The sequence below is a fragment of the Condylura cristata genome, unplaced genomic scaffold (genome assembly GCF_000260355.1).
Source record: "Condylura cristata isolate star-nosed mole 26May11 unplaced genomic scaffold, ConCri1.0 scaffold00002, whole genome shotgun sequence".
NCBI classification, from domain to species: Eukaryota; Metazoa; Chordata; class Mammalia; order Eulipotyphla; family Talpidae; genus Condylura; species Condylura cristata.
Window position 1 is genome coordinate 4,222,538 of NW_004567103.1, and position 10,095 is coordinate 4,232,632.

Genomic DNA, 10,095 nt, shown 5'->3' on the forward strand with positions numbered 1-10,095 from the left:
ATTTCGCCCCTGCTTTATTATATAAGGCCTGCTAACACGGACAGGTGATAAAGCGCAGCCAGCTGCCCCTTCGCCATTGACGAACCAGGTGGCGACGCCCAGGTGGCCAAGCAAGCCGCCATCTTTGAGGAAGAGCGCGCAGCCGAGGGCCGAGGTCTGCGGACAGAGTCGGCCTGGAAGTGCAGGAATGCGTTCACTATTTTTTTTTTCTGTAAAACGCCCAACTTTCCCTTAAAAAAGAAAAGGAGGCAGCAACGAGATATTTTCAATAGTTCGAAAGAGGAGTAAGGTGCCCTGAGCTAAATGTTAGGGAAGGAGGTTGTGCCAGTAGTTTATCATCGCACGTGCAAGCCTTCAAACTTAATGAGGTAGGAAGTGGTATTAACGCCACTTTTTAATTTTTTTAACAAGAAAAAGGCAATTTCAGGAGCTCGAGCACCCCTTTCCTCTTCTCCCTTCTCGCAGCATCTTCCCCTCCCCACTTCGTGGCTCCCACCGTGCCTGGCCAGAGTGGTAGTTCTGTCCGGCAGTTTCGGGGTCATTGTCTGCAGCACCCCGCGGTAGCCCTACCTCCAGAATAGTAGCTAAGCTTTCAGTTTTACACAGCAGAACCCTTTTATTGAAGAAAATTTTGTACAGATTTCATCTGTAAAAATTTATGTTTATCCTTGCATTTTATGAAGATAGATATTTTTAATCAGTTCAGATTAATGTTCGTTATCAAGTTAACGAGTACAAAGACATGCTCTGATAACAGAACTTTGAAATCAGGCAGTAAAATATAGATGGAAATTAATATTAGTGTTACTTAGCACCAACAGTCAATTAATTTTGGCACTTTATTATAATAAAAAGAAAACCCTGACTCATGCAGATTATCATAAATTGGTTCTTCACATTACAGCCAGTGTGATCTTTTAAAACGCAAACCTCATTATCATATGCCAACAACTCTAAAATGCTGTGGACTGTAAGTTGCATCATGATTTTACATATAGCCCAGAAGGGAAAAAATACTAATTAAACTTTGATTCTGGGGATACTAAAACGCGCCTCCCAATCCTTGGCCATCGCATTGTATACCAGCTACTTCATCCTCTTCAAAACCGAATGGCTTCTGGTTCTCCCAACCAGACAAAGCTCCAGGCTATGTTTGAAGTGCACTCCAGCTGTGTCGGCCTTCTTTCCAGTCAACCCATCCTCACAGGCCAAGGTTCACATCCTACGCAGAGCTTTCCCTGGCCACTCTGCCGGCCCGTTCTCAGCACTGGGGTGCATCTCCTCAACAGCACCTATTGTGGTCACTGTCTTTTGGCTTATGTTTGCTTGGTCAGTGTCTGGCTCCAGGAGGGCAGAGGCCATGCACTGTGTCTGCTAGCACCTGGCACACACGGAAGGCACGCAAACGTTTGCCAAGAACAAACTGGGAGACTTTGTGTTTAATTCACATTGATGCTTTTAGGATGCTGTTCCATGCAAAGATCCAGAAGATCCATGAATGGGAGTTGGCCTTTAGCTTCAGAGTTGAAGAAGTGACAGTCTGCCCAATTCTCGTCTCCTTATCCCAAACACCAAATGCAGAGAGCTCTGGAGATCCTCAAAGTCTCTCTAGTTTGATGGAATTGTTACAAGAAAGCCACTGTGCTTTTGTGAACTCTTGGTGGTCCAAGATTTTGTGCTGAGTTGCTGCTCCTGAACCTCTCCAGATTTTCAGGCTTATTCTCTGCTTTGATTATACCTGTCTGTGGGCACCCACCCAAGCCTGGGCAGAGCCCAGCCTTCCCAAACAATGACACATTTGTAAGAAATCTTACTGTATTCTTGGTGGTGACAGATGCTTTCCTCTGTGGCCTGCACCAAAACGTGTTCCGCTGCATTCTGGACGCACAAGTGAAGACCTTAAAATTTGGCATATAAAATATTGGAGGGTATTTCTTTTGTTTTATACATTTTTCATTAGTGAAAAACAGTCCCACAGAGATTTGGAGGGGAAAAAAAAAGTACTCGTGGAACCTCAGAAGGATGTTTATTTGCAAAAGCAAAGGGTAATTTGAAAACCACCCACTGACTGAATCAGTCTGAATTCCTGTGTTACCAAGCACTTCCTGGCCTCTTTTTGGTGGTCCAGCCAATTTTATACACTTTGGTAGCACAAGGCTTCCCCGCCTGGAGGCAACCCTGCCTCTGTCACCTTGGTCTGTGTTCTCTTCTAGCCCTGATGAAGCCTCCTGACCAGATGGCTTCCAGCCCTGCCTAAGTGTCACCCAGCTCGGGCCCACATAGACTGGAAGCTTCCTGAGGGCAGGCCCTTTGTCTCTGATGGTAGGCAGGCCACTGTATGTGACAAACCTGGAATGAGGCCCTTTCTCTCTGTCTTGCCAACCTGGATTGTGTCCACCTTGGCCAGAGGAAAAATTGCTAATTATGGCTGTATGTTTTGTTGGTTCCTTTGGCCTTTTTTCCCTTTCAATCAAATTTTATAGATTTTCCACTTGTTTGACTTGGGGAGTAAGTAGCACTCCGGACCTTTGAGAGGCTCTGCCTGACTTACCACCAGCACAGATCTGGGGTGGTCACACCCCGACCTTCTTCCTTCCCTTGTGCCCTCTGGTAACTACCATTTCCCCCCACTATATATAGCTTTAAACTGTATTTTTTAAAAAAGATTTCTTTAAGAATGGGAATATAGGCCAGAGTGCTGAGAAGATTCCCCAGAGACAGAGTGGGGAGCAGAACAGGCGCACTGACTGAAATCCACTGCTGAGGGGAGCAGCGGGGAGATAGGAGAGGTCTGCTGTGCCCTGTGGGTCACTCCCTGGCTGGGGATCGAACTCGCACTGCAGTAGCTGCTGATAGCTTCATAGTGCTGTGCTTTAACCCCTTGTGCCACCAGGGAGACCCCCCAAATTGTATTTTCTTGGTCACTAGTATGGTTAAGCATCTTTTCATAAGTTTATTAGTCATGTGTATTTTTTCAGGTAACTGCCTATAATCTATATCCTGTGTTTTTCTGTAAGGTTATCTAACCTATAATTTCTAGATTTAACAATCTTTAGCTGCTGAGTCTGTGAACTCTGCACCTTCTAAGTATGGCCAACATTTTCTCTCCCAGGCAATTTATTTTGTTTTATGTATCATTCACAAACCAACATTTTTTTTTTTTAACATAAACTTGCTCTATTTTATTCTTTTTTTTTTTAAAGATTTATTTATTTCTGCATACAGAATTAGGGTACAGGCTAGAGGCTCAGGGGCGGTGAGAGGCTTCACCAGAGACAGAGTGGGGAGCAGAACAGGCAGATCGACGAAGTACACTGCTGAGGGGAGCAGCGGGCGGGTCAGGAGAGGTCTGCCACACCATGTGGTCACCTCCGGGGCAGGTGGGAATCGAACTCATGCGGAAGCGGCTTTAGATTCTCAGTGCTGTGCTTTAACCCGCTGCGCTACCAGGGAGGGCCGCTCTATTTTATTCTTTATGGCTTCTCGATCTTGTGTAGAATCTACCTCCACATTAAAACAATATCCTTATTTTTAACAGTAATACTTTCAGTGAATATTTGTATGTATAATGCTGAGATGATCCTGCCATATAATTTTTTAATGTAGAAGCTAGGGTTTTAGTTAATTTTATTCTACGTTGGGACAAACTTGATAGTCAATGTCACTGATTGAATAGGGTTTCCCCATTAATTTGAAATGTTAAGTGGGCCATTCTGACGAGACTGAAAAGGAAGAGGAAGAGGACGTGGATGCGGGAAGCTGACAGGAAGTGACCTGGTGACGGGGCAGCTACAGCCAGGGGAAGCAATGGGTGAGCATGGAGGTCCAGGAGCCAGGAAACGGTTTCTAAAGAGCGAAAGAATTAGTAAAACAAACCAAAACAAAAACAGTGAATGTCAAGTTAGTATACAGCGAAAGTTTTGTTTTTCTGAAAATAAAGTACTCCAACTAGAAACCTGCAGCATGGTTTTCAAAAGCCTACAGCCAAGATCACATTCGCGGTGAATGCTGAAAGCCTTCCCTGTAAGGCCAGAATGCTAGGCATGCCCAGCATCTCCCTGCAAGACAACAGACGTCTTCGCCAGTAGACTAGGCGAGATGACACAGGCATGTCAGAAAGGCAAACTACATGGCACTGTTCACAGGCAATACGAATGTGTCAGAAAACCTAGAGGAATCATACATTATTAGAATTAGTAGGTGACGTAGGAAAGTCACTGGTAAGGGGAAATTTAGTAGAAACAAAAATCAATTATGCTGTTTGTTACTAGCTGCAAAAAGAATACAATTTTAGGAAGCATTACCACTTTCATTAGAACTAAAAAACCAAACTCCTAGAAACGGAATAAAACATGTACAGTTTCTATATCCTAACTCTAAGGAATCAACTGAGCACAATCAAAGAATGTAAAAAAAAATTCTACAAGTACCTACTGGATCTGTGTTCAGAAAGGAGCATTTGGAAGAAGTCAGTTCACAAGTGGATGGATACTTTTACTAGAACCCCAATCAAAACACCAATTGAGACTGGCTGAGCTGACTGTAAAAATAAGTAAAATAAAACTACGATGACCTGCACGCAAAGGTGAAGTCGGACTGATGGCGGCAACACGCAACGTAAATAGTTCACAATCATTTCCTTAGTGGCGGCTGCCAAGTACCAGGCACGCTGCTGACTGTTTCAAAAACACTGCACAGAGCCTCAGTTCTCGAGAGGCTCCACAGTCACCTGCCAGAAGGGAAAGTCCCTGCTGCAGTCTCCTCTGGAAAATTCTCGATGCACAGCAGGATGTGAAAGGCTTTGAGAAGCTCTGGAGAAAAGCAAACAGAACTGTGTATAACCTAATATTTTCTGTTCTTATTTGATCATGAAGCCTCTCTCAGAGAAATGTGGGACTGGTGCTTTTTATAGATATTTGGTTTTTACCATATCTAGGAGGTAGCCAAAGGTTGGGTTGTTCCTTCCAGTGATGAAGAAATGAACCTCGGTCAGGGGGGATTTACAGCAGGCTCTAGAGCTACCGAGACTGAACCTTCCATGCAAGCTAAACATTTCTAAAACCACCATAAAATCCAGGGCTTTTTCCACAGTAAAACAGCTTGCACGAGAAGAAGCATTTCAGAAGGTGGAATGAACCGTAATAACTAGTAGCCTCGTGAGGTAGAGGAGGCAGCTGGGTCCCAGACACTGGCTAGCAGGAGGAACCCAGGACTCAGTGACTCCTGGTGAAGTGCTCTACTGCCCCATATAATTAGGAGGCAAATTTGTGTGTCACTGCAGGGTGAGACTGTGCTGATGACAGATACATCCGGGGAAGGATGACTTTGGAGCACTGTCAAGTCGTCATAATCCGGACAAAAGGATTTAGCAGCCACTGGGTTAGAAGCCAGGTAAGCACTGCATGTTGTTATTTCGAAGAGTTTAATTGATTTTATACCCTGCAACAGCCACCTCCAACCCACCCACCCCACGCCACTACAAAAACATTAAAGGGAACTGAAATCAAAGTGACTTCACAACTCTAATTGGGCACATCCTGCGTGTCACAAGGTCGGGAATCATTTTTCTGATGTGTGTCAGAGGCGAGAACAGGACACAGTGGGCACAGACACCCGGAGAACCTGCAGGGCAGGGCAGGGCAGGGCAGGCAGGCCAGCGTAGGGCGCGGCAGCCTGTTCACTGCAGGCCGCTGGGGCTCCAGCAGGCTGGCGACCCAAACACCCCTCTTGAGGGGGAGAGCAGCTCAGGCAGCTGGACTGACAGTTTTTAGATGGAGGGAAGAAGGGAAACGCCTATCTGACAGGCAGAGACAGAACACCAGGGCCTTTGGGCCACAGACAGCTGAAAGGGAAGGGAAGTCAAGACATAAACATGGGGACCAGGAAAAGAAATGAACGCAAGTATCAGGCTGACTTGGGGGCTTGAAAATGAGCAGCTATAGTTCCCGGGGGCCATTTTGGCTGGGCCTGGTGGCAGGAGGCAGAAGGGGTTGTAGCTTTGAAGTTCCATCAGAGGGGAAGTTCCATTAGGGGCCACAAAGGAACAAAAGGTGCATGTCCATTCACCAGCCTCTGTATGAGTCCTGGGGCTCCGAGGCGGGGGCTGGGCTGGGCAGAGCATGGTTTAGAGGTTGGGGGGGGGGAATACCATCCTAGAGCGAGTGGACTGCACCCCAAGGAGCTCTCCAGCACATAGCCTGCACCCCAAGGAGCTCTCCAGCACATAGCCTGCTCTAGCTCTGTGGTATTATCTCACACCCACTATGACCATGGAGGGCGATCTTTCAGGTTCTCAAAAGTAATCTCTATCTACTTGAAAGCAAAGCCAAAAGAAAAAACTGCAAGGTCAGGAATTTCCAGACATGAAAATCTCGAAGTTTCACAAGTAACCATTAACCCATTTGCATTGCCTCTAGATCTGCTGAGTAAGGGTGAAGCCCCCTGACAACAGCAACAGGACCTTTGGGGACACAGATCTTCACTGCCCATCATTTAATAAGGGAGGGGCTGGAAACAGGGGTTCTGGGCCAGTCAGAAGCCAACACATGGAGCAGGACCTCTCAGGGGGAGAGGCATTCACTTACATTTTTAATGATTATTTTTCTCTGATTCTATAAATAAATCCTCAGTGTGGAAACATCCAGGTCTTCCAAAAACAGGTCATGCAGGGTGAAAGAACTGTACCCCTCAGAGCTGATCACACCCGCGTTTTCTGACATTTACTTAAACTTCACTAACATTTATTTAAACAACTTTTTTTTTTTTTTTTTTTTTAAATAGGATCATACCATGTTTAACCCAGCAAATTGCCTTTCTTGCTCAAGATTTTATTTGGCCTAATGACCAAAAATCATCATATTTTCACAAGGTTGCTGAATATTCCACGGTATAAATACCTCAGAGTTTGGAAAGGTGAGGTGTGGGAAAATGTTTTTGCCATTGTTTTTCTTTGCCAAAACTCCTGCTCATGTATCCTGTACAAAAGGGAAAGCATTTTGGGGGATGAAATCCTAGAATTGTTGTTGTTGGGTTACGGGGTATACGCCGTAACATTTTTTTAAATATTGAAGATTGGTCTATCCTTTGTGATGGCACTGGCATATCACCCACTTATATCTAGTTTTTCTTTAGTTCCCTTTTCAGAAGGCCCTGAGATGACAGTTTCTATCGCATTTACCATTTGTGGGGATTTTGGACATTTTTTCCCAAATGACATTAGCTTCGGCTACGCTTTTGGAATTTCGAGTAGGCCTTGCAGAGTAACAGATGAGACTTTTTTTTATGACCCAAGCCTTCCTCTGCCTTCCACCTGCTGGAGCGACTATTACAGGTCGGCGCTCTTGGGACAGTGGCCAGGCCGGCTGCAGAGGCGGCATCTGCCATCCTTGTCTACTTAGCATATGGTCACTGGTTCCAGCAGTCGCCCAATATTTGTCAACATTAAGCCTAAGTCACCACTTTTGACCCTCTTAAGCTACACTTCCATTTTGGGAGGATGAAGAAGACAGAATTTCAAGAGTAAAACACGGATAACAGCACACTGCTGGTCTAAAGTGATTTTTACTTCCTCTGGACTTGGATTTTCAATTGTCTGCGCTATTCATTAACTTGGTAATTACTCATGAACTTCCTTTGGACTTCAAAAGATACCAAAGTTAGCCTCTAGAAGTGATTATATAAATCACACCACTATACTCTTCCCCCTTAGATTAAATGCTCCAGGGGAGGGGACTTTGGTTCATCCATGTTCCCCAGCTTCTTGAGTAATACCTGGCATAAAAGGTACTAAATATGTGCTTGACACGTGAGTACTAACGTGTTTGAAGGCGGGAGTCTTCTTATATTTAGTATCTCCATAATCAGCGCCAAGTTGCTGATTAAAATTGGGATATTTATTCAGGAGCACAACGTAAATCTTTGTAGCCAAGTATGAAATATCCTTGGCCTATATAATACTGAAAACTTTCCAGCCCTAACACACTATGAATCCAAGGTAAGAGAATCCTTGTTACTTTTAAAACCAGAGTGAGAATTGGATAAATCTCTGATTTAGAAAGCAGTACACCGATTTTTCTAAACCTCAGGTCTCATTGACAAAGATCAGATTTGGGAATTAAAACTATATTGACCCCAACCAATCTCTGTAAGTTCTTTTTTTTTAGGGGGGGGGGGAGGATGATGGCATCCAGGTGATAAATGGGAATGCCTCTAATCATAAAATCGTATCTTTAATATGTCTCTATAAGTAAGAAGACACAGGAAATAATTCATGTTTAACATATATATTCTGGGCTATGCCAATGGTGACATAGCATTAATGAAAGCAATATATGCCTTCGAATTCATGTCATTTGGATTTGAAGTAAATGCAATTAAAAGCCGTAAGAATTAACAGGAATCAGAAAGAAGACTCCATGTAAATCGGGCTCATATTTTGGAAAATACACAACATTTTGGGGAACAGAGGTAGAGAGAGAAAAAAAATACAAGAATCAATTTAAATTTTAATAAGTTGCTCAGAAAAAAATCCATTTTATATAGCACATTTTAATTCTGGTCTTTTAGTCCTTATATTGATGTCAGGCCACCTCTGACTGGATGTTTGGTTTCCTGTGCTGCAACTAAGGGAAATTATCTTGTGGTCAGAAAATAACATATTTTGAAGATGGTTGAACTGAAAAGAATTCTTTTGACTTACTATTTTTCACAACGAATTTTACTTTTTTACAACAGAAAATGGATCACAACTGGAAAAGGATTTTATATGTAAATAACTTACAGAAAGAGGGTATAAAGAGTAGTTTTAGATCTATATAAAACAACAACAAAAAGGAAAAAAATTAAGAATTCTTTGTGGGGAGGCAGATTTCATAAACAGTAGTTAACTTAAGATTTGTTCAAGGTTCCATGAGAGGTTAAGACTGAAGAACAACGCAAAAGCAGTATTTTTGGGGAAAACTAATGCCAGATAAACAGTTATTCAACTTGTTAAGACTTACAGTAGAGTTCAGTATTGTTTTAAGACCTGACCCTCCAGAAAAAGAAATGCTTACACATATTTTAAAGACAAATTATGAAAAAAGCAGTTGAAAAAATTTGAACATTTTACTCAACTTGAGAGGCAGAAGAAAACAGAAAATGAAGTAGGATCTGGTAACACATTGTTGCTTCCAATTACTCATGTTAAAAAGTGAAAAGATTATTAGGATCATATTACCTTAAAACAAATGGAAAAACAGTCCACAACCCAAAAAGTGAACAAAGAAATTTCCGCGACTAGATGTGAGAAATTCCTAAAAAAAGGGTTAAAAAAAATTTAGGTTTGACAGGCCATTGGCAGCCTGTTTATTAATCTTTTACGTTTATTCACCTTAGATTAAAAAAGTAAATTATACATTATATCGATTTTAAAAGCGCTACTGAAGCTATCAGAAAACTTCCGTTGCCTACTTTCCTTTAAAAGCGCACGGAAAAACGGACGGAATTTTCAATATCCACACGCAAATATATCAGCTGTGAAGGAACACCCCCTCGGAACGTGCGAAATGCAGGGGTATACTCCGGCGGCGGGGGGCTCCAGCCTCAGCCAGGAACGCGTTCCGAGTTTTCCTCGATCGTTTCTGGGCACAATAAATCCCCCTCACGCCCACCTCCGATCACCGAGCAGTCACAAAAATAGGCCGATGTTACTCTTCTCCGGCGATCACATAATCCGCGGTCTTATTGTCGTGGAGCAGATGTCATTATGGGTGGGGCCGACGCGCGAGCAGCTGAAACATTTTTGTCCCCCCCCACCCCCACTTTGAATGGGACGGAGGCGGCCCCAGGAAGGTGAGGGGGCACGGTCTCGGCGGCCGATTCCCACTACAACAAGGAAGTTTTGCTGTGGCGGTGGTACACGTTCCGGGGCACAGCGACGTTTACAAACGCCCCAAGACTTAAGTCCTGCCCCGGGAAGGAGGTCGGCCCTCTCCCCTCCCCGCCGGCTCCTCCTCGGACTCCCGGCCGAGCCTTTCTTTCCTCCTCGCCCGGCGGAGGTGAGGCCGCACGCTCGCCCGGACGCCTGTCTCCTCTCGGCGGGAGGAGCTCTGCGGG

The 10,095-nt window shown here is 44.1% G+C and overlaps 1 protein-coding gene across 1 annotated transcript in view; it reads right to left on the bottom strand.

Annotated features, from left to right (window-relative positions):
- Positions 1–10,095, bottom strand: part of FBXO36 (F-box protein 36) — a 54,729-nt gene that overhangs the window by 44,261 nt on the left and 373 nt on the right. The window lies entirely within an intron of this gene.